Source organism: Pinus tabuliformis, chromosome 5_2 (genome assembly GCF_031772625.1).
Source record: "Pinus tabuliformis cultivar Carrire ecotype Pingquan chromosome 5_2, CPIR1, whole genome shotgun sequence".
In the NCBI taxonomy this organism is placed as follows: domain Eukaryota; kingdom Viridiplantae; phylum Streptophyta; class Pinopsida; order Pinales; family Pinaceae; genus Pinus; species Pinus tabuliformis.
The window spans coordinates 1,084,675,177-1,084,701,379 of record NC_142306.1 but is presented as its reverse complement, the minus strand read 5'-3'; positions in this window follow the sequence as shown (position 1 = coordinate 1,084,701,379).

The window sequence follows — 26,203 nt, the reverse complement described above, 5'->3', positions numbered from 1 at the left end:
GAGATGAGGGAACTTCTGCTGCACTTGGTCCTTGGTGAGCCACTTGCCCTGGTGAAGGAGTTGTCCTGCTGGCGAGTGTGCTTGATCTGTGTGTCCATGATCCGATCAGTTGCAGCTTGTTCCATGCAAGCTGGATTTAACTCTGTGGGTGTGAGTTGTTCTGCAATGTCGGACGTGTCTAGTAATGGTGGAAAGTATGGCCGAAGGCGGTCGACATTGAACACCGGGTGCAGGCCAAGGAATGGTGGAATGCTGAGCTCAAATGCATTGTCTCCCACAGTTTTGGTAATGGTGTAAGGGCCATATCGGAGTGGTCTGAGTTTCCGATAGGCTCCGGTAAGGTGTTCCTTTTGCAAATGCAACCAGAATTTGTCGCCCACTCGAAACTTGTGTAGCACCCGATGTTGATCATGTCACTGCTTGTACTTGGCATTTGATTTCTCCAGAATGTCATGGACCTGCTGGCGAATATGTTGGATGTGCTCAATGAAGTTGTTTGCCTTATCTGTTTCAGACTGGACATGAGCCGAATCTGCATGAGTAGCTGCAAATGGCATGGCCACATCAATGGGACATAGTGGCTGGAATCCCAAGCCCACCTGAAAAGGGCTGTGGCCAGTCGAGCTGTGGAGAGCCCGGTTGTAGTTGTGCTGAACATAGGGGAGGCTCTCGTCCCATGTGCGTGGATGCTTTGAGTTGTACATGCATAGAATGTGTACGATCATCCTGTTGACGACCTCAGTCTGGCCATCAGTTTGAGGATGGAAGGCTGTGGACTTAGTGCGTTTGGTGTCCAGCATCGACCAGAGGCTAGACCAAAATGTACTGAGGAACTTGCTGTCCCAATCTGAAATGATAGACTGTGGGATCCCAAAGTGTACCCATACTCGTTCAAAGAAGAGTTTAGTAGTGGCTTCTGCTGTGATATTCTTCTTGCAGGCCGCCATAATGGCCATCTTCAAGAACCTGTCGACGACCACAAAAACACAGTCATTTCCATGCCTAGTGGAAGGGAGGCCTGACATGTAATCCATGGAGATGGATTCCCAAGGTCGACTAGGGGTAGGCAGCGGGGTATAGAGGCCTTGCTTCTTGATGGTCAGTTTGGCAATGGCGCAAGCAGTGCATGATCTGATGTACTTCCTGACATCCTGTCGAAGATTCGGCCAATAGAAATATTTCTACAGTATAGCCACCGTTTTTTCAACCCCAAAATGCCCAACGGCCCGACTGTAGTGTGCTTCCCAGATCATCTTGGCATGCTCGCTTGAAGGAACACAAAGGTGACCCAGGTGGCATAACAGATCGTCTTGGAGGTGAAAATCTGGAACATGTTGACCCTCCAAGAGTGTTTGGTATGTGTGGCCGAATTCCGGGTCGCTTTTGTAGAGCAGTGGCCAATCAGAAGTCTCGTGCCCACAAGAGTTGAGCACGGTGGTTAATGCCATGATCGGTGGCCGACTGAGGCAATCTGCGACATTATTGGTGCTGCCCTTCTTATACTTGATATTCAAATGGAACTTTTGCAGGTATGTGGACCACTTTTGATGGCGATCATTCTGCAATTTCCCTTGGGTCTGTATGAACTGCAGGGGTCGGTGGTCTGTGTGGATGACCGTTTCCTTCCCCAAAATGTAATGCTTCCATTGTCGACAGGCCTGCATAATGGAATACATCTCTTTGTCATAAGTGGGATACTTTCGGACTGTGTCTGAAAGTGTCTCACTTTGATATGCCACTGGATGCCCGTGTTGAGTAAGGACTGCCCCAATAGCATAGTCAGAGGCATCTGTATGGACCTCAAATGGTTGTTGCAAGTCTGGTAATGCAAGAACTGGTGCTGTGCAGAGTTGATCTTTCAACTCTGTGAATGCCTTCTGTTGAGATTCAGACCAAATTTTTTTTTCTTTCGCTCCTCCCTTGGTGACCTGACTCAAGGGCCAAGTGATATGAGAAAATCCCAACATGAACCTGCGGTAGAAGTTGGCAAGGCCTAGAAAGCTACGAAGCTCTGTCAGAGTTGTTGGAGATGGCCAATCCCGAATGACTTGGATCTTGGATGGATCCACATGCACCCCCCTTTCATCAATAATGTATCCCAGATACTGAACCTGGGTCATGCCAAAAGTGCATTTCTCCAAATTGGCACATAACTTGTGTTGTCGCAGTGTTTGGAGAACCTGTCGAATGTGGTGGAGGTGCTCTTCCCAAGTCTTGCTAAAGATCAAGATGTCATCCAGGTATACCACTACAAATGAGTTGGTGAATGGCCGCAATATGTCGTCCATTAGCCTCATGAAGGTTGCAGGAGCATTCGTCAATCCGAAAGGAATAACCAACCATTCGAAAAGGCCCTCCTTGGCTTTGAAGGCAGTCTTCCACACATCGGAGGGTTCGATTGGTACCTGGTGATATCCTGACTTCAAATCGATCTTGCTGAAATATTTTTCCCCCTTTAGTTGGTCCAGGAGGTCATCAATCCGTGGGATTGGGTACCTATTACAAACAGTGATCTTGTTCAGTGCCCGATAGTCAATACAGAGTCTCCAAGTCCCATCCTTCTTTTGTACCAGCACGATCGGGCTCCCACAGGGCGATGAACTCGGACGGATGTGACCTTTTTGCAGCAGCTCCTGAATCTGCCTCTTGATTTCATCGTTCTCCATAACAGAGTGCCGATAGATTGGTCCATTGGGCAGCGGCGAACCTCGGGTTAGATCAATGGAGTGCTTGACCTGACAGTGCAGAGGAACCCCTGCGGGGGAGGTGAAGATGTCCTCATACTCCTCCACGACCTTGTCCATCTGTAGTTGTCGTGTGGAGGGGCCCTATCTGGAGGTCGTGGCCACCGTCTTCTTCTTTTCTTGAGGGCGTATCATCAGGAAAACAAACTTCCTGGTTTTGGAAATGATCTTACTGCATTGTTTTGCAGTAACCAAAGAGATGGCGGTAGGTGGTGCTACCTCTGGTATCCTGTACAACTTATTTCCCAAAGTAACAATAACAGCACGGGGCCTTGACTCATACACAACATGTCGCTTCCACAAGTATGGTTGTCCTAATAACACATCACAAACTTCAAGGGGTGCAATGTCACACAATACCTCATCCGTGAAGGGCTTGATGTTGTATGGGAGGCGGCACTGTTGGCTCACGCGAAGATCCCGTCCTTGGTGCAGCCACCCAATGGTGTATGGTTGTGGATGTGCTGTGGTCGGTAAGCCTAGCCGTTTCACGACCTCTGCCAAAATGAGATTCTTTTGGCTCCCGCTGTTGACAATGAACTATAGTGGGGAGCCCTTTACCCACATCTGGGAGTGGAAGAGATGCTCCTCCTCCTCTGGATCTTCAGGTTCCTCCTTCTGGATCTTTGTGGTGGCAACAGTGGCGTTGGGCTCCGCATCGATAATCTGCTTCCCTTTGTCATTCCCCTTATCGAGTTCCGACTCAGAGTCAGAACATGCATCTGATTCTGAAACCTTTAGCTCGGCCACCAGTGACTGCTTGACCCGACATTCACTTGTGTTGTGAGTGGAGCTCTTATGGAACTCACACCACTTTCCGGTGTCCTTTTTCGGCTTCGCGGCACTGTTCTTTGCTTGCAGCTTTGGCGGGTTGTCTTGGGCTGCCCCGCCTTGGCTTTGTCCTTTGTTCTATGGTTTGGGGGCACCTTTCCCTTGTTTCGGATTCGCAGACCCAAAGTCTCGCTTCTTCTGTTTAAACTTTTTCTCGACCTTGACGGCATATCGGTATGCCATGCCGAGCGAGGAGATGTTCAGGAATTCTATTTCTTCTTGGATGTACTTGTGCAGGCAGCCACAGTATTTTAGTACCAAATGCTGCTCTGTATCCTTGATACCCAACTTTGTGCGAAGGGTATGGAAAATATTGGTAAACTCTGGTATGTCTTGGTCCCTTCCCTGCCGTAGCGTGGTCCACTTTATGTATTGATCCTCATAGCTTCCGACAGGGTAGTACTGCTCCTTGATGGCATCTCAGATTGAATCCCAAGTCGGTGTGACTGAAAATAGTGAGCCTGTACTTTCATCTTTATGTTCGCAGTAGGTTTCCCACCAATCCTTGACATGGGGGGTTGCTTTGAGAAGAGCGAAAATAATCTTTTCCCGACTGGAAAAATCATGAACAGAAAAATAACCCTCTAGCACATTTAACCATTTATCGAAGGCATCTGCATCTATCTGACCCTCGAATATGGGGATTTCAAAATTAACTTGTACCTTAAATGGTGTGGCATTTCCAGAGTTGCTGTTGGAAGCTGATGCATCGCCCCTGGGTAGCCGCTGAAGGATTTGGGCTAATTTGTCCATCATCGCGTTCCTTTGTCGCTCGAGGGCTTCTTCGAGCAAGATTTTGATAGGATCTCCTGCCCCCTCGTCTTTCTTTTCATCCGCCATGGGAGGCCGTCGGGATTTGCAAGGCTGGTCTTGCAAAGGTTCGACCAGTTCAAGCCCTAACTCCTTATATCCCGACCTCGTTGGGGACATGCAAAGAAAAACAGAGAAGAAAAGCAGACCGCTCTGATACCACTGATCCGGATTTAAACAGGAACACAATAAACTACAGAGATAACCATAAAGATAGATATGCAGCGGAAATAATACCTCAATTCATTACTGTAAAATACTGAAATATGCTTACAAACAGAAATGGAAATAAACTAGCTAGGGCGATGGTAGCTTATCTCTGAGAAGAGATGTGGTGGCTACATGCCTCTGAACTGTCTTACAATGAGGCTCGAAGGCCTATTTATTGTTGAGAAACAATGGAAAACCCTTCACATTCCAAAACCTAACCCTAGAAGATGAAACGGCAAATTGTGGGCCCCGTTTTTGGGTAAGTTGGTACATCAACTTCCCGGGGTCGCGAATTGGTCGTACTATCTCCATTTGACGTGCATGATAGCCCGTTGGAAAGATCTCTCCGAGGACTACAACGGAAAAGACGATTTTTATCAAAAAAATCGCTAGCAGTGGATTTCCCAAAAAATGTCGTTTAGGGCCTCAAAACGGCTCTAGAAGTTTAGGACCCGAAAAACTGCTAAAAATAGTAAACTATGCTATAATTAAGGAAACTGAAAAAAACTGTAAGAAGCACTAGAGGGGATCCAAGTGGAATTAGCAGGTGGCCACCAATATCCACCTACACTAGAGGGGATCCAAGTGGAATTAGCGGGTGGCCACCAATATCCACCTGGATCATTCAAGCCTCCTCAAAACCCATTATTCAAATATGAAGTTGAAGTTAGGTACAAACCTTCAGTGCAAGACAATTTCAAACATTGGCAAGTGTTTGAAGATGAGGAACAAATTAAGCGCTTCATGGAGGTTATTGGGGAATTTTCTAACACTGTAATTGACCAGGAGGATGAGGAAGTAATAGATGAATAGCAAGTCAGTTGGGGAGAAACTATTGTTGGACACAAGATTTTACAATTGAAGGGAAACACCATCCCCAAGGGATTGGTCCCATTAGAAAGGTTGTTTAACCCAAATGATGTGGCTACCAAACCTATTGAGCAAGAGTTGGAGCAACGGGTGGAAGATTGCAGCATTGGTACAAACCAAGACCCTAGGATGATAAAATTGGCAAAAGGAGTGCCTGGTGAGTATAAGTAGAAGTATCTGGACCTTTTTAAGAATTATATGGATGTGTTATGATGACCTAAAAACATTTGATACTACTATCATTCAACATAAGATACCTTTAAAGGGTAGGGTGAAACCATATAAATAGAATCTCATGAAAATTAATCCTTTGTTACTCCCATCAATTGAAAAAGAGGTAAAGAAGTTGCTCTGGGAAAAAACCATTGTACCTTTGAGATATTCAGACTAGGTGGAAAACTTAGTCCCTGTCAAGAAGAAGAATGGGGAAATAAGGTTATGTGTTGAATTCATAAATCTAAAGGTTATGTGTTGAATTCATAAATCTAAAGAAGGCTTCATTAAAAGATAATTACCTGCTACCTAAAATGGACTACATTCTACAGAAGGTGGTAGGTTCAGCCCAGATGTCTATGATGGATGGTTTTTCTGGATACAATCAAGTGGTTGTCCACCCTGAAGATCAGAAGAAAATTTCTTTCACCATGCCCTAGGGAACATTTATGTATGCCAGAATGCCCTTCAGCCTCATAAATGCAGGAGCCACTTTTCAGAGAGCCATGGATATAGCGTTTGTGGGAGAACAAGACAAATTTGTGGTAATTTACCTGGATGACATCATTGTTTTTTCAAAAATAGATGAAGAACACATTGAACATCTAAGGCTCACTTTTGATAAATGTAGAAAGCATGGTCTATCTTTAAATCCCAAGAAATCTCAGTTTGATTTAAGTGAGGGAAAATTTCTAAGGAACATTGTGGCAAAGAAAGGGGTGAAGATTGATCCCAAAAGGGTGGAAGCCATCAACATCATCCCATTACCTAAAAATAAGAAATAAATATAGATTTTCTTGGGTAGACTCAACTTTCTAAGGAGGTTCATACCAAACTACGTTGAGGTATTCAAATAAATTACAAAGATGTTGAAGAAGTATAAATAAGTGAAGTGGAATTTAGAATCTCGGGAATCATTTTCTAGAATCGAAAAGGCCTTTGTAGAAGCTCTTGTGTTAGTAAACCTAGATTATTTTAAACCATTTTTTATTTTTTCTTTTGCTTCCCCTCACAAAATTGTTGTTGTCTTACTGCAAAAAAAAATCAAGAGCACGAGCAACCAATTGAATTTTTCAGTCAGGTGCTAAGATATGCCTAGCTAAAATACAATATTTTGGAGAAACATGCTTATTCCTTGGTCAAATCCCTAAATGATTTCAGCATCTATGTCTTGCAATCAAATATAAATTCCTATGTTCCTACAACTATTGTGAAAGATATCTTGGTGCAAGGTGATAGTGAGGGAAAAAGAGGAAAATGGATTGCTAAAATACAAGAGTATGATATGGATATCAAACCTACCAAGTTGATCAATGGGAATGGGCTAACTAAAATTCAGTATGAAGCAAATTTCTAAGCATAAACTTACTGGCTTGAAAAGAGGGGGAAAGTGAAAAATTGGGGCAACAATAAGGGATTGAAACCTCAGCCTAGAAAATTCACATGAAATACATTGTATCCCATTGGTATAAACATATTTTCCATTATCTACTCTTCCTGAGGTGCCCAATGAACTTTAACAAAATTAAGTACAGGGCTTTAAGGTTACAAGTCTAGAAATTTGTTATCTCAAATGGCCAATTGTATTGGAAGGATTCAGTGAGGATTTTACTCTTATGCTTGGTTGAAGAAGAAATTTACAAGGTGATTGATGAATTCCATAATTGTGTTTGTGGAGGACATTACAACTAGAGAGCTACAACCCACAAAATCCTCAAGGTATAATTTTATTGGCCTAAGCTATTTGGTGAGGTGCATACCTACATTCAGGCCGGTGAGAAATGTGGAAGGTTTGTAGAAAATAATAAATTAGCACCTTTTCCTTTAATCCTTGTTTTCGTTGAAGAACCTTTCAGGAAGTGTGGTTAGAATTCATTGGGGAATACATCCACCTTCCAATGGTCAACATAAGTAGATACTCACATCTACTGATTACTTCACTAAGTGGGTAGAAGCACCCCTAGCCAAAAATGCAATGGATGTTGTAATCATTAAGTTCGTGGAGGAAAACATCCTTGCCAGGTTTTCCTTCCCCAAGAAGATTGTCACTGACAATGCTCAAGCATTCAAGTCAACCAAATTTATTTATTTTTTACAAAAATATAACATCATAGTAGGCCATTCTACCATCTATTATCCACAAGGAAATGGATTGCATAAATCTTCAAATAAAACCTTGGTAAGGATTTTGAAGAAAATAATATCAGAAAATCAGAAGAACTGGGATTCACAACTTAAATTTTCCCTATGGGCCAATAGGGTTACCACCAAGAGGTCCACTCAAAAGTCCCCTTTTGAGTTGGTTTATGGGAAGGATGCAATCTTCCCCATGAAATTGGTTATGCCAGTAGCTAAATTCTTACAATATGTTGAGGGGGAACCAAATGCCTTGACTAAAAGGATTAATCATTTTGTAGAACTTTAAGAGAGAAGAGAAGAGGTAAATCAAAGTTTGATGAGTTACTAGGAAAAAATGAATTTCTTCTTTGATAGAAAGGAAAAAGACGGGTATCTACAACTAGGGGATTTAATGCTTAGATGGGATGTCAGAAGGGAAGATAAAGGAAAACATAGCAAGTTTGACCCCCTGTGGTTTGGACCTTTCAAGATTACTGAAAAAAAAGGGAATAACACCTTCTTGTTGGAGAATTTAAATGTTGTAATGCTTGAGCTGCTAGTGAATGGGTAGTTTCACAAGACTTCCTTCCAACACTGAAGAAGTCCACTCTCATCCATTATAAATATCAGTGAGCCATTGTAAATACCAGCATTATTTTGTGGTTTTTATTACATCATTTTTTTTATAGAGGTTTAAATAAAATGACTCCATACCCAGGGAGTAAGGCACTAATATGTAGGTTCTCAATGCATTGTATACATTACATTATCCCCAATTAGAGCCAATGTTGTTTCCATCAAGAATTTGTGTAGAGAGAGGGATATGAGAGGTTAAATTCATGATCCCTGGCTAAAAAATCAATTAAATCAAATATGGGGGCAAAGTTACAAGCCCTAGTTCCATGGCATACGTTCCAAAGTTCAAATTCACACTCCACAACCCCCACCAAGTAAGAAAAGCTGGCTAAAATTAAAATCATAGAATAAGTGCCCGTATGGTTAAAGTCTGAGTAGGTTAATAGGTGGATCATCGCTTATTCACGCTCGAATAGCCTACAACAACATTTTAGGGGAGAACCTATGCGAGTGATAAGCAAGTGCTACCCCCCATAGTTGACAAGTCAACTGGGCAAGCCCATTGATCCAACGACTCATATTAATTCTTGGGGGTAACTGATGAATCTGATATCCCACCCTTCTACCCGTCGGAGGATGGTGGTGACCACCCGCCATAATGGTCAGTCCATTGGTGCCATTCAACCAAGCAGGGAATTAAAAAAAATGGTAATAGCTCCACACTACTCTTTCTCCCATCCAATTGTCGCCTGTCACCACCCAATCCCCTTCTGCCACACATCCTCCCATGATGTCACCCTCACGTCTGTCAACCATTGGCCCCCCTCTGTGATGAACCTCATAAATGGGTAATTATATGGGCTCATTTTACCTCCTAACCTAGTCAACATAACCATTCTCTTAGCTTATTGTATGATTTTCTGATTATATTTATGCTTATAGAGTGAGTTGAGTTAGTTATTGTGCCATGTTGTCTAACATGTACTTAATGCAAATTATTAATGAGTTTCAAGGTCAAAGTCAAGGATCCAATGGAAAAATGGCAGCAATAACTCAAAGTGGAAAAAAGAGAGGACTTATAGGAGGGAATCCACCTCATTTATTACTCCTCACTTCGAATTCCCCTTCATTCAGCTCGAAGCACAAGTAGTCGAATCATGCACTAGAAGGCAGTCGAGCAAGTGGAGGATGAATAATGATTATCTCGAGTTTTGGGAGCCAAGCCTCCTTGATTTTAAGGAACCTGTTGGTAGCTTCATTGGTATAAGTAGAGAGGCATAGGGCCTCACTAGGGTCAGATTTTTGCTGGATTTTTGCTTATGTAAACTCTGCTCCAACTTCGAGCTTATTATTTTGTGATAGTTTCATGTAATCTTGTTATTGTTTTGATAATAAATATGGAATCCTTTTTGAGCTAGCACTAAGTTACCTCAGAGGGTTGAAGCTCTTGGGTTAGGGCCCAATCCAAGTAGTGAAGCTCCTCTTTACTTATATTTGTATGTTTTATTTCAGTTTGTAGATTAGGTTGCTATTAGTTGTATTTCTTTTATGATTAAGCATAGGTTGTTTTTGATGATTCAATAGTTTGCTTCCATTTGTGCTTTCTATTGCAGGTTAAACAGTGATCAAAAAAGACTCAAAAGGCTAGAAACAGTGCCTTGGCCTCTCTTCCTCCCTTTAGGACCATGATTTGAAGAAAAGACCCTCTTGCTGCCCTAAAAACACATATTTTCCTCCTTCATAGGACTTCTAGTGTTTTCAGCTTTTTAGTAGGTTAATAGTCCAGCTTTGCTTTGCTTTAGATCTTCTTCATCATGCTCACTTCTTTATTTGTAGTAGTCTTCTTTCATGCTTCCCTTTCCTACAACATTTCTCAGCATTTCCTTTCATAGATCATAGTTTAGACCATTTTTATGCAAAACTCTGTTTTTCCTAAATACATTCATTTCACTTGTTTCTTGATTTCCTTGGTTAACTGTCTGTTTCTTTGTAGCATATCTCTTCCAGCAATAGGCTAGCTTATCAGCAATTACACCCTCCATCTGATCCATGCCCTATAGGTCTCCCAAATCTCACCTCAATTCTGCCCTAGTTTCTTGCATTTTCCCATAGAAGCTCTTCCTCTCTCCTTGAGCAAATCCAATCATCATTTTCCCTCTGGGTGATTCATGGTAGACCTTAGGCACCTTAACACCTCATTCCAACCTTCATCCACCTTTTTCACCCACTCTCACACCCTCCAAATAGTGGAAACTATTCTCGGCCTCCTCCTGTAGGCCTACTGTAGATTCCCTGTTTTCCTCCTATAGATTTCCTGTGTCCTCCTGTAGATTTTCCTGTACGCTTTATTTTGAAGGCCGAGCATGGGAAAAGCCTCTAGAAGGCCACCTGAGACCTCCTAGGACCCATCCACACCATCCTACATCCTCTCAAGTCCCAAAACCACCCTTCAACACCACCTATTCGCTGCCACATTCGCACACAATAAATTACATGCATGCCAATTTCACAAAAAAATACATAAAAATCCAAAAATATGTCTTTTGCTTATTTACCTCTAGAAATACCATAGTTAGATGTTGTTTACTTCCTTGAATAGGTAATAGCATTCCTTTTATGGTTTTCATAGCACTTTCTGCAAAAGTAGAATTAGTTGGTTAATTAGGGTTCACTAGGTTTGCTCTACATTTCAGTATTTCTCCTTTCTGCAATTAGAATAGCATATATCTTTCTTTCCTTTTATCACATATAGAGCTTCTTCTGGAATCCATAGAAGTTGGCTAGAGCTCCTAGTGATCTTACGCCGGCTGACCAAGTGACAACCTGTAGTGAGAACTAGTACTTGTGCATACAACACCGACACTTCCAAGTGTGTTACGAACTACCGGGTTGATAAGAGTAAAGTAGGTAGCCCAAGAGTTGCAAAATTATTGTTGCAATACTAGTGCTCACCACTCTGCTTATAAAAACCCTTCCCTCCAAGAAATTTCAAAGTTTTAAATATATTCCTCATGCAAACACCTGTCATTGTCTATTTGTTCTGCAAACATTATCCAGTCGTTCAACCAGTGAAGAACACCCCCTCCAACATCGTTTTCATATTCTCCATGGAAAATAGGTAACCAATCATCCTGTTTCACCTGCAAATTCATTTGATTATTCATTGGAAAATGAAGAGGGAAACCCCTAAGCCCTCTAAAACTCGTGAGGCTAAAACCTCCTCCAATGTCAAGCATCTCATGGACACTAAGGCGCAAATCACAGACCCCTCTAATGCTTACCACCTCCTATTTCACGTATTATTCCTTGATGTTCTTCCGATTCATGTACACTCATGTGGGTGAATTCGAGTGCCTGGGTCTCAGTTTAGTGGCTTCCAACAAATAGCGGAAGTTTATTTTTGACTGGGATGTTGCTACCAAGAAACGATAAGAGCTTGAATGTTATTCCTAGTTTATATCCTCCTACATGGCCATTTCCTTAAAACTCATTCATGGTGTTTCCTATCCTATGGTTCTCCCTAAAAAAAAATCAATCCTTCAGCTCAACAAGGGTGCTAGGGTGGGGGACTGGTACTTGTTTTAGGAGTTCACAGAAATCAGGGTCTATGGGTGTGAGCTTCCTCCTTACCACTTACCTGTGTTTATTCCCATGAGGATTTTCACTTGAATTCATCAAACAGATCCTGAATGTAGACCAAGAACACTTTGTCCTGGTGAGGAAGGAATATATGCTTAAATTGGGCACGTCTATGAGACATCTTATTATAAATTCTAGGCAGTCCCATTGGGCAGTTGAGGAATTACATAGGCAGATAAATTTAACCTAGAGGAAGTTTGTCATTATGATCCTCATGGTGTCATCACCATGGGAAGAGAGAGCATAAAAAATTCAACTTATGAACATGAGGATATGCCTGAGATTGAATGGAAAACTAACTTTGATTTGTGGCATATTAATACAATGATGGAGATTGAGAGTAAAACATCAAAGGACAAGGAAAAAAAAGGATCGTTGAACAAGTTGAAGTTGTCGAGATGGATGATGTACATCGTAGTAGAAAGGAAAAAACCTAAGAGATAGAGGAAGAAGAAATTGAGACCGGGCTAGTAGAGACAAGACAAAATCAACCAAGGTTCCAGGTGACCTTAGAAGACCCATTACAGACTGCTGCCTCATCCTCTTCAGAGCTAGTTGTTCTAAGTTACAAAGGAAATGTTACCGCTATTGAACCAAGCTAGCCTATTATAAAGGTCATTGAAGAAAGAAACAAGAAGGTAAGAGAGGAGATGTAGCAGCAAATGGCATCTCACTTAGTCCCCTATTAGACCAGACTTCGGAATGTCATGGACTTGGAGAAAAATCAAATGAAATTCTCCCTGCAGCACCCACTAGCACAGTCATTTCCTTTGGGCTCTTAGTTAAAGGAACTAGACGTTTTGTTAAATTTGACCAGTGTCCCTCTACCGAATAAGATTAACTTCCACAAGAAAGTGGGGGAAATGTTGTATAGTGAACTCGATAGAAATGCAATGACCATCAACAAGGCTGAGAAGTTGTTATAGAAAGAAACAACAAGCTTGAAACAAGAGAGATCTAACTCCATATCTCTCCACATGCATAATGAAAATTTCAAGGAGATTATTGTGAAGTTGGGGGTAAATCCAAAAGAAAAATTTGCATTTGAAGCCCTCCTCCAAAGTTCACAAGCATAGATACAAGAGCTAAGGAATAAACTGAAGATGTTGGGCAGTGAACACGTGCAATATAAGGAACTTGCACAAGAGGAAGAAAAGAAAGAAATCTTGACCAAAGAGATGATAGAAAGGAAAAATTAGATAGTAGGCCTCAAAAATCAAGCAACAGAACATCAACAAAGGATAGACAATCACATTTTTACAGTGCTTGTGCCTGAAATTCCCCAAAATACCACAGAGAAACTCACTAGGACCCTCACCAAACTCCAACTTTCGGAAGTGGAACTTAAGAAAGTGCAGAAGGGTTTGGACATTGCCTCGAGGAACTTATCACAGAAATAAAAAAATCTTGAAACAATGTCAACTTTGAAACGGGAACTGATAATGTTACCCATTTCATAGAGATAGCTAAAAAGTGACCCAATTTTGAAAAGGGGTGATGCAGAACACATTTTTTTAGAGCATAATTTTTGGCACTTTAATTTTTTTTCATGTACATTACGTTTTATAATGTTAGTGATTTGCATGCTGATTTTAAAAAGTGGTGATTCTACATCAAGCCCTTTTTTTAAAAGACATATTTTTTTACTTTAAATTTTCTAATATATGAAATGTCAATAATTATTTTCTAAATTTAACAATTTTTGAAGTGGTCTACTTCTTCATATTTTCTTGTTTTTATTTTAATTTTTTTTTTTGTAGTGAGGTTTTTATTGTTTTGCATATTTAAAGAAGAAGGTTGATTTTTTGAAGTTTCGATATTTTACATATTTATACATTGTTAATTAATTTTTCAATGCACATGAAATAATTGTCTCTAAAAAACAATATTTTTTAACAATTGACATAAAAATAACCATTTTCAACATAAATATAACTAAAAAATTACACATTCTGATCATTTTTTTGTAATTTTTTGCTAGAAATGACATGTCCAAATCACAATTTTTATAGGAAAATTTTAACTAAAAAAGGTTAAAAAATAGTTTTCTTAATGAATTTCATGTCAAAAAAGAAATAATAATGACTGTTTAAAAAAAAAATATTAACATAAAAATTAAAGTGAAAATCACATAATACAAATATTGAACACATAACAACATTAATTGAATGCTTATTCTTCTCAGTAAAATGTCAAAGTCAAAATATTACAAGTATAACTAATTAATAGTTACAAAAAATGAGCTTGATTTCTAAGCATAACTTAAATTTAATCAACAATATCACATAATCCAAACTCTTCATCCTCCAGAGTTTCATCATTGTCTTCTTCCAAAATATATTTTGCTTCATTTTTCTCATTTTCCTCTTCTAATGGATCTTTGATGTCTGTGAATCTCCCAATGTATGCCTTTCCAATCATTCCATGTAATGGTGGTTGAGGTTCCTTTTCCTTTTTTGCCACACGTGATTCACTAAAGTCCCCTTTCTTCAATCCAATTTCTTGCATTTCATTTGGAAGAAATTGAGGAGCATTAATTCTTTGCTGAATAAAATTGCAGCGTATTGGATCTTTTTCAATGGCAATGCATTTTCTTCCTTTTTGAAGGCAACATGATAGTGTTGTACCTAATTATCAAGCACAAAAGAAATAATGAAGTAAATTAGTACAATGACATACAAATTAAGAAATAAGATATTGAAATTCAATTCCATATAATAAAACTTACCTAAGCTAGAAAATAAATCCAGAACCCAATCTCCTTCATTTGAACATATGTCTATAAGATAGTTAATCAATAACTGTGGTTTTTGATAAATATTAACTATCTCTCGTTTTGCTTCTTTGTCGTCATATGTTAGTTTTCTCACAACAACATCATAAGTCAGTACTTGGCTATGTCTCTTTCCATCTACCTGATTAAAAATCATATACATATAGCTATCATCTTTTTCCCAACTATCAATATGGATGAATTCACAATCATTCATAAATAGTTGATCATCACAATTAAGAAGATTTGACTTTTGCCTGTAACATGAAATAGTAAAAGTTCAATTAACTTGTACATAAATGAATTTTTTAACATTAATCAAATATATATTTTCAACGTCTTACCATGGAAGTTGCATCCTTGAGTTTGTTTTCCCCTTGAAGATTGAAAATAACATTGCCAATTGTGTGTTTGAATCAAATATCACAAATATCCATAATGGTGATGATGTGACTTCTAGAAATTCTACAACCACTTTACTAAGAGCTTGATAAGTATAAAGGTCACTATCATAGTCAATGTTTGGGATATTGAAACCATGGGGAATATCTGCAATAACTAGGGCATAATCCCTTTTAGGTATGAGTTTAGCAATGTCTTCATAATCGCCTTGTATTACTTGATATTGAATAGTGTCAAGCCCATTCCAAATGAAATGAGTAAGACGTGGATCAAGTTTAACATTCCTAAGATGTTTCTTCTTCAGTCTTTCGATCTTAATTTTTTCAATAAAGGTTCTGAAACTATATGGTGCTCCATTTGCATCCTCTTTCATCTTTAATAAAATAAACAAATATATGTATAAGTTATAAAATAAAAATAGTATACATATGAATAAAAATGAGTGTATAAATAAACATACATTTTTATATGCAAGATAAACAAATTTAATGTTGATGTAGAACTTGAATCTGGATAGTTGCGTACAACATCATCCCAACTATATTCATTCAATAATTTAACCATTTGTTCGTGTATTTTCATGTAAACTTTGTGACTGCATAGATAAAGTAAAAAAGTTAATATAATGATATGTATAACAAATACTACCAAGAACAATATGTTATATTTAAAAGAAAATTATAATCTAGAAATAAGTAAAAATAATTCAACTAGCATACTTTTGAAATTCCTCAAACATTTCCTCCAATGATAATTTCCCTAACCTCACACAAGATAATATTGCTTTGACAAGTTTTTCATCCTTCACTCCTTGCAATGCTCTCCAAGGTGTGAAATTCATATCTTCTAGAAGCTGCTTCATTTCAGGACCTGATTTACTGTTGCTAGATATCAATGGTTTAGACCTTTTGCCTTCTAGTTTTTAATGCCAATGTTCTCCCATGTGCTAAAAATATAATTAATCAATTCCCATATCTTTTCAGTTCTAAATGCCAACTAGAAAATGTTATCAATACCTCTGAATAAATTAGTATTTACTCTACTACCTTTTGAATCTATTTTCTCCTCAATTTGATAGCCTATTTCCATACAAGATTCCTTTCAGAAATCTATAGTTACATTTACCTTATCCCCACCACATTTTTCTTCAAATCCATTATGAATAAATCTAACCCTTTGGATGAAATTCATAGAAATCCTATATTCATTATCCGAATTATGATCCCATGCCACTAACTTTGGTTTTGTATCTGATAAACCAACATAAATGATACATTTCATTGTTTCATAATGTGGGTTATTGGGATATTCCTCCATCAATTGTCTTTGAGCTTCTACATAATGGTTTCCCCCAATCACATAATAATTGTATTCATAACATTTTGACTTATCAAATGCTTCTTTGTTGGGAACTTGAACTGATCAACAAGAAGCACATAATTAACCACATGAACATATGGATTGTACCTCATCAATGTCTTAAAGTTGTGAACATGTAGGTGGTGTGGCTTTCTAATTTGATATTTACATTGTCCTTCACTTGCCTTATAGATTTGTCTCACATTAAGCTGAAATGTACAACCACCCTCAATTAAGTTTCTCTTTGTCAAGTTCTGTCAAATGGCATTTTGTTTTGTTTTAATAATTCCATCCTCTAAATCAGCTCCTGGTGTAATGATTTCTCTACTTTCTTTTGAAGTTTCACTAGGATCTTCATTGTTGGTAATGATTACTTGAGAATGTTCAACTTTACTTTTCTTCCTCATAGTGTTAGCCCCCTATACTACTAGTGTAACCCTTTATTGTTATTAGTATAACCCACTTATTATATTGATGTACCCATGTAGTGCCCATATTGTTACTATTGTGCCCCATAGAAGCCCACTATTGTTATTATTGTGCCCTACATTATTATTGTTATGTCAGCTCTGATTATGTTATGACCCCTTAGACTCCTATATATAGAAAGGAGGTCTTTTCATTTGTATCATCCAAGATTTGTTCATTTATGTAATGTAAAGGTGGTTGCCCCCTCGAAGAGGCTGAATTCTAAGGCATTGATCTATCTTTTCTTTAGTTGGTTTCATAACAATTGGTATCAGAGCTTTGGATTCTAGGGTTTCGTTGCTCCAAACAGGTCATCGTGGCATTTTTGCTATAACTTTTTTCTGTGATGTTTCAGAAGTTTGAAAAAAACCCATTTGAGAAGAAATTGCGCTGAACCTCGAGTCCAAATTTTAGATCTTTTCGTGCTATATTTGCGGAGATATGATCTGAGGAAGTTGGTCTTTTTGTAAACTCCTGAATTACGTTCCAAACAGGTGACCTGGGGAAAATCATCATAACTTTCTCTCTATGGATCAGATTAAAATTTCATAAGAAGGTACAGAAAGAGGATGGACTGTAGTTTTTTTTATATCTTTTTTAGATCCAAAGGTCAAAACAGTTATACGTGGCACTTCATACAAGTTCGATCTTCTGGAAAGGTCTATAATCAAATCATCTTGGGAGATTGTGCATAACTCTTTCTTAGAGAATCCAATTTGGATCAAACTGGTGGCATTGGAAAGAGGACACAGAGGGCTACTATAGGTCACAATTTTAGAACTTAAAGATCTGAAAGTACAAAGTTATATTCGTTTCAAGGTTGAGCTCCTAAAATCAAGAAAAAACAAGATGAGGAAGTTTGATGGCAAGGATCCGGTAAATTGGATACTTCAGATGGAGCAATATTTTGATCTACATGGTGTACAACTATTACAAAAGGTATGTATTGCATCTTCATATTTAGAACCAAATCAGTTTTTATGGTACGAAGGGCTTTTTTCTCGTAAACAACTTGTTACCTGGTCAATTTTCATGGAGGAAATGATAGCACATTATGAGGATACAAAGAGCAACACCTTATTTAGAGCAACACCACAACAATTGGAAAGAGTAAAAGGGCTTTGTGACATAGTGGAAAGAAAAATTATGGAAACCAGGAAGCGTACCCCTCACAACTATAAATATGGAAGTGTTTTTTCTCCTAGCCTTCCACAACCTACAAGGGTTACACCACAACAATTGGAAGAAAAAAAGAGAAAAAGGGCTTTGTTACAATTGTGATAGCAAATGCACTAAAGGTCATAAGTGTGCTGAGAAGAAATTATTTTACATAGAATATGAAGAGGAAGAAGAAAAGGATCAAGAAACATCAAAAGAAAAAGATATACGCCCAGACCCTGTTAGCCTCCTGCTGCAGCAGGTATTCATCTTTCATGATTGACATTTTTACATGCCAAATATGTCATACTTTGCAAGCTGCAGTGTTCCATATTTCCAGAAGAGACCAAAGAACAAGCCATGAAGTGTGCTAGTCCAAAGGCCACTGCTGTATTCCAGTTTTGGAGAGTTTTTAGAGGGAGGTCCAAACAGTCTAATCTTGGTCTCCCTAGGTTTCAATTTCCTGTTTTAGAATATAGAGAATGATATCTGCCCAAACAGTTTAATCTTGGCAGATCTGTAGATAGGTAAAGAATCAAAGGGACCCAACTGTTTAATCTGGGCCCTGGCAGAAATAAGTGTAGATTTAGATAGGAAAAATTCAAAAGAAAAATTGTAAATTTGGGTTTGCAAGTCTAAGTGCACCCACCCAAAAAAGAAGAAAAAATGTTAGAAAAGTAGGCTGGGTAGGTAGCTGTGTGGTTTCAGAATGATAATTTGTGATCAGTTTTGTGGTACAAAGTGTTTTATCTTTTCAGATCACAGTGCAGGCAGTTTTCATGCAAAAGGGCTCAAAGGTGGACATCACTAACTCCCCCTTCTTCTAAATCCCCGAGTCACTTACTAACTTCCCAAAGAGGTCAAGATCTGCTTGATTCCTCTTAGTTTCATCATCATCCATATCAGTTGCCTTGCTGAAGATCTGCTTCACTCAAGGACTCCATTTCTGTACAAGTCCTTTTTCCCAAATTTAGCCTAAGGTCCCCGAACTGAGCGCTTGTTGATCACCTTCATATTAACTACTAACAGTATTAAATAACTCCCTATCATTTTTCCCTCTTCCCCTACTAAAACTTTGTATATAAAATTCCCCTATTTGAATATTTCCTCCCTGGCAATATAGCCATATTTTTTATAAGTCCGGGAAAAAACGGTCCATCTGGGGCTGTTTTTAGCCCATCTGAGTCATCACAGGGGTTAGATGACACTTGGTCATGCTAACAGCCTCTTCCCTAGCCCTAAAACCCTCAAAACCCCCTTTTTCTACCCCTAACCCAATTTTTTTGCATAAATACATTTAACCCCGCGCATTTTTAACCCAAAAACCCCCATTCCCTAAGTTTAAACCCCACCGCGCGCATATGAAATTCAGAATATTCCTTGAATATTCCCTGCCTGTATACCCCCGCCGACTCACCATCGCCGCCAGCCGTTGGATCATCCGCCCCGCAGATCTACGGCTGACGGGCCGTCCCATCTCCGAACTGCCCGAAGGTTAGTGTCCGGGAGATGGGCGGTATTCCTGTCGTACCTCCCGCCACGCGGCACCTCCTGGGTTGTGGCGGAGCCCCCTCTGACAAAACCGCTCAGGCCCAAAGGCGGTGCACCTAGAAACCGTTTACGCCCTCTCCCCTGTGACATAAGCCCCACGTCACCTGCCGCGTCACCGCCCTTGCCCCGCCATCCTACCGCCGAGCCATCTGCCACGTGTCCTGCCACTGTGTCCCTCCCACCGTGTATGCCACATCATCGTCCGTATAGGATGACGTCATCATGCTGACGTCATCCCGCCACGTCATCATGCTGACGTCACCCGCCGTACAACGTCACATCATGCTGACATCATCATCAGTTTTTTGGCGCAGAGGCAAAAATCGCACTTCGGGGCCCCGGAATCAATTTCTGAGGCAGTTTTTGATCAACGATTTGCGCCTTTTTGGGCCTGAATGGGGAATCTTCAGGGAATCTTTTTATTTTGCAGCCCCCAGGAAGCCCGAAAGGCGCCGAATGAGCCGTTTTTCTTTGCGAGGCACTCAGGAAGCAGCAGAAAGTAGTTTTAAAGGAAACAGAGAGCCGAGCAACGGCCATTAATTTGTGATTAGACACACAGCACGTCAGAGCAGCATCCCGATTTATTGCCAAAGAGTATCAGAGGAAGAAGAAGAGCCAAAGTGTATCAACAAAGATTTTTTAGGGGCTCGAAGCACCTGTACAATTAATGAGTCCCTCAGAAAGGTCAAGTCGGGAGGCGTAAGCCCATCAGAGCTCTCAAATCACCGTCAAAAGCATTCAATACTGCCGAACAGCAAGGGTGTAAAGACCAATGCAGAGTTATGACAGATGAACAACACAGAGCCACCAGGACAGACATTAACTCATTTTGATACAGCTGCCCCCAGCATAGCTCAAATATATTTTCTTGCATTTATTTCTGTATAAGATTAGGTTAAAGTAATCAGTTTTCTGTCAGACCTATTAGGTCGGCTGTAATAGATAATTTTGGATAAATCTTCCCTATATATACCACCCTCTGTATGGTTTAAAGGGTCGGTTGGTTGATAGTCTTCAGTTGAGACTCGCACTGTATACCTGATATGTTTTCTGTAATCAAAGACTGTTGAAAGGCTTGGAGGAAAGACTGTCTGCTTTGTGTCTAATGGTTTGAAGAAGTGAATTTGGAATTCTAGTGCCGCAACATGACTCAATAAGTTTTCCTACCTCTGTTTTTTCCATTGATATACCATCTAAAATAGCAGAAAGAAAGAATAGTCTAGAATTGGTTTAACTGCCCTCTATGCTCATTTTCTGTTGTTTCTTTATGTTTTCCTCTGGATTAGTCATAAATATGAATTCCCTCTGGCTCATATTTCCCCTAATCCATTCATCTTTGACAGTTGTCTAGGAATTCTTGATTGCTCCTAGATAGAGCTCATTCACCTTCCCCCTTTTAAGCTGAGTGAGCGATTCTTTGTTGCCTCTCATTCCTTATCCCTCATTCCATCCTTTTAAGCTTAAGTGTTGTTTCATGAGCAGCTACCTTGCTCCTTATTTCTCTTGTGACCAAGAAAACGCATCAGCAGTCCGACTCCTTGACTCCAAGCCCAATGGTTTGAAACTTACTAGACTATGTTTTGCCTCTCTACCTGAAAACATCATCCTTCCCACCAAAAACAAAACAAAAACCCCTGAACTCGAGACCTAGCCTAAAATCCTTTTAAACAAAGCTAAATCTGAAAGAGAGAGCCCTCTCTGATTGCAGGTGGGCTAGAACCTGTAGTCCAAAGTTGGTTTGTGGTTACCTCGGCCGTATCCTTTTCCGGAGCTTAAGGACAACCTGAGTGATAACATAATGGCGACTCAACTGGGGAACTTTCCTTAGATAATTTTACAAAGTTTCACAAAGAAGGTAAGAAAGCTCCACTGAGAGAACCAGACCTTCAGAACTATTTTTTCAAGTTTAGTTCTGATCTTTGATGGTGGATAGAGATCAAACACCTCAAAGTTGATTTATCCACCTGGCGACTCCACATCATCCTCATAACAAAGACTCCACTGGAGAAATGAACCCAAAAGAAATTTATGAGCAGATCAGGCTTTTGACCTGGATTATTATCCAAGAGGTCATGTTCTTTCTCCTCCATAAAATCTTACTGTACATATTGTTTGAACTTGACTTTTATGTTTTTCCCGTTGAAAATGTTGAAGAAATCCCTCCTTGCACACCAGAACAACATCCTTTAAATGTTGCTAATGCTCACCTTATAGTCAAGGAGGACACTACTGTCAAAGCAAATCATCCTATCCCTATTCATACCGAACCTAGTCATTTAGTCCCTGTACACAATCACGTACCTCGTAAGGTTCCTGATAGATATAAGCCACTCATTCTGCCTCCCGTGCTTAATCCTTTGCCCAAAAATCATCCCATGTATCTCCCAAGATTTGATGGAGAGAATGGAGTTACTGCCCAAAAGCATATTCAGGCTTTTGAAGATTATTTAAACATTTTTGAAGTGGAAGATGAGGATGTTAGTGTTAGGTTGTTTTCCCTTTCTTTGCAAAGTGAAGTTAGGACTTGGTTTAAAGCATTGCCTGAGGCAAGCATCTCAAATCTCCAGCAGTTATTCAAACTCCTCCTTGATAGATGGATGATCAAAGTCAATTTTTTCGTGCTCATAGAAGAATATAATCAATTAAAAAGGATTCCAAATGAATCTGTTCAGCAATTTTCTAACCGATTCAATCAAGTTTATCATTCTATACCATTGAATATAAGACCTCCCCCTGATGTGGCCCTACTGCATTATCCAACAGCATTTGATCCAGAAATAGAATTTTATCTGAGAGAAAGGAGCCCCTCTACTATGCAACAGATGCAGAACATGGCAATAGATGTAGAGGTTAATCTGAAAGTTAGGGAGGGGAAGTTGAAAGCAGGAAAAGAGGATGAACTTGATATCTTTTTAAAGAAAGCAGAGGAATTAAAGCAGATGTGCACGATAGAAGTTAAACGTTCGAAGCACCAGAACAGATCTTTTTTTCAAAAGGAAAGTAATGATATTCATGAACAAACCTGCCATAAAACAGATGGCATATTCATACCGCCACACATGATGGAGCAGTCTCCTGATATAATCTATGAATATAATAGCTTCTCTTCTTTCGACTGTCTGCCCAAATATGATCAGTATGATGATGATTATGAACCTGACGACCAAATCAGCCTTGCAGAGTAGTTAGACCTTATTTTTGCAGAAAGCACAGTTCAGGCTCAGTTGCCTGAAACCAATGACCAGCATGCCCATTTCAGCTATTATGACGAAAAGGAGGAAAAGGCAAAAAATTTTAATTTCAGCGAAGGAGCTTTACCATTTTATTTCAAGTCTTTTCAGTTTATTAGGGGAAACTATCATGCCATTAATAATCAAGTGTCACCATGTTCTGTTACTGATCAGCCAGAAGAAAGTTTAGGCCCCGCTTCTAATGCATTAACACTACATTTGCAGCCCCAAAGTGCCAGTGAATCTCAGATTGAGGAAGACTCAAAAACGGCAGCATGTGACCAGATAATCCAGCTAGACCCCCTGCCTTGTGGGTTTCAGCCATCTTGGATGATTGAAAAAGAAGAAGAACAGTCAGTACAAACCTGTCAAGTACCATCTGAACCAGCTTTCAAAGAATTACAGGGATCATCCCCTGTTTTGTATGATTCATCGGATGGCAAGATGTGTGATGAGATAAATCACTGCTCTTTTCCATTAAAAGGCTGCAAAGATCAAAATCAAGTTATTGATGATTCCCCAATTCAAAAGCATGATAGTTATCCCAAACTTTTTTACAGTTCTTTTATTCAGTCCAGCAATAATGTATATATGCTACAGGACCCTTTTGTACAGTTTCTTGTTTCAGCAAAGAAGGTCAGCAGCTTCCTGATCTTCTCAAAGATTAATAAAGCCATATCAGATTGCAAGATCTCCATTTCAGGTAACAGCAAGCACAAGCAGCAGGGGCCATTCATGTTTATAATGCTTAAGTGGCTACATTGGCTGTTTCATTTCACCTAACGGAAAAGTAAGTGCTAGTTAGGGTAGGTAGGTAGGATTAATAAGGCAGCCGGCCAAGCAAATTTTGCAGAATACAGCAGCAATTGAATACAAGGTAGTCTGACCTGCTGTTCTTGGCTTTTCACAAGGAAAAGCCATCCCCAAGTGGAGCCACTGTTAGCCTCTTGCTGCAGCAGGTATTCATCTTTCATGATTGACATTTTTACATGCCAAATATGTCATATTTTGCAAGCTGCAATGTTCCATATTTCCAGAAGAGACCAAAGAACAAGCCATGAAGTGTGCTAGTCCAAAGTCCACTGCTGTATTCCAGTTTTGGAGAGTTTTTAGAGGGAGGTCCAAACAGTCTAATCTTGGTCTCCCTAGGTTTCAATTTCCTGTTTTAGAATATAGAGAATGATATCTGTCCAAACAGTTTAATCTTGGCAGATCTGTAGATAGGTAGAGAATCAAAGGGACCCAATTGTTTAATCTGGGCCCTGGCAGAAATAAGTGTAGATTTAGATAGGAAAAATTGAAAAGAAAAATTGTAAATCTGGGTTTGCAAGTCTAAGTGCACCCACCCAAAAAAGAAGAAAAAATGTTAGAAAAGTAGGCTGGGTAGGTAGTTGTGTGGTTGCAGAATGATAATTTGTGATCAGTTTTGTGGTACAAAGTGTTTTATCTTTTCAGATCACAGTGCAGGCAGTTTTCATGCAAAAGGGCTCAAAGGTGGACATCACTAACTCCCCCTTCTTCTAAATCCCTGAGTCACTTACTAACTTCCCAAAGAGGTCAATATCTGCTTGATTCCTCTTAGTTTCATCATCATCCATATCAGTTGCCTTGCTGAAGATCTGCTTCACTCAAGGACTCCATTTCTGTACAAGTCCTTTTTCCCAAATTTAGCCTAAGGTCCCTGACCTTAGCGCTTGCTGATCACCTTCATATTAACTACTAACAGTATTATATAACTCCCTATCAGTTTTCCCCCTTCCCCTACTAAAATTTTGTATATAAAATTCCCCTATGTGAATATTTCCTCCCTGGCAATATAGCCATATTTTTTATAAGTCCGGGAAAAAACGGTCCATCTAGGGCTGTTTTTAGCCCATCCGAGTCATCACAGGGGTTATATGACACCTAGTCATGCTAACAACCTCTTCCCTAGCCCTAAAACCCTCAAAATCCCCTTTTTCCGCCCCTAACCCAAAGTTTTTGCATAAATACATTTAACCCCGCGCATTTTTAACCCAAAAACCCCCATTCCCTAAGTCTAAACCCCACTGCGCGCATATGAAATTTGGAATATTCCGTGAATATTCCCTGCCCGTATACCCCCGCCGACTCACCATCGCCGCCAGTCGTTGGATCATCTGCTCCGCAGATCTATGGCTGACGGGCCGTCCCATCTCCGAACCGCCCGAAGGTTAGCGTCCGGGAGATGGGCGGTATTCCCGTTGTACCTCCCGCCACGCGGCACCTCCTGGGCTGTGGCCGAGCCCCCTCTGACAAAACCGCTCAGGCCCAAAGGCGGTGCACCCAAAAACTGTTTACCGCCCTCTCCCCTGTGACGTAAGCCCCACGTCACCTGCCGCGTCACCCCCCTTGCCCCGCCATCCTACCGCCAAGTCATTTGCCACGTGTCCTGCCACTGTGTCCCTGCCACCGTGCATGCCACATCATCATCCATACAGGATGACATCATCCCGCCACATCATCATGCTGACATCATCACTGACGTCACCCGTCGTACAACATCACGTCATGCTGATGTCATCATCAGTTTTTTGGCGTAGAGGTGAAAATCGCACTTCGGGGCCCCGAAATCAGTTTCTGAGGCAGTTTTTGATGAGCGATTTGCGCCTAGCGCAAATCACTCATCGCTAGATTTTTTGGGCCTGAATGGGGAATCTTCAGGGAATCTTTTCATTCTGCAGCCCCCAAGAAGCCCGAAAGGCGCCGAATGAGCCGTTTTTCTTTGCGAGGCACTCAGGAAGCAGCAGAAAGCAGTTTTGAAGGAAACAGAGAGTCGAACAGCGGCCATTAATTTGTGATTAGACACACAGCATGTCAGAGCAGCATCCCGATTTATTGCCAAAGAGTATCAGAGGAAGAAGAAGAGCCAAAGAGTATCAGCAAATATTTTTTAGGGGTTCGAAGCACCTGTACAATTAATGAGTCCCTCAGAAAGGTCAAGTCGGGAGGCGTAAGCCCATCAGATCTCTCAAATCACCGTCAAAAGCATTCAATACCGCCGAACAGCAAGGGTGCAAAGACCAATGCACAGTTATTGTTATAGAAATTTTTGTGCCTTACAGCATTGAGCATGAAATGTCCATAATCTAAGGGATCCAAAGTCCCTAAACATGTTGTTCCTACCCCTAGAGGAACAAGGCTAACAAACCACAGCAATTCACAGAAGTTCTCCACCTGAAACTGCTCAAAAACAAGTCAATTCAGGATCATGTCAACTGCTCCACTGACCA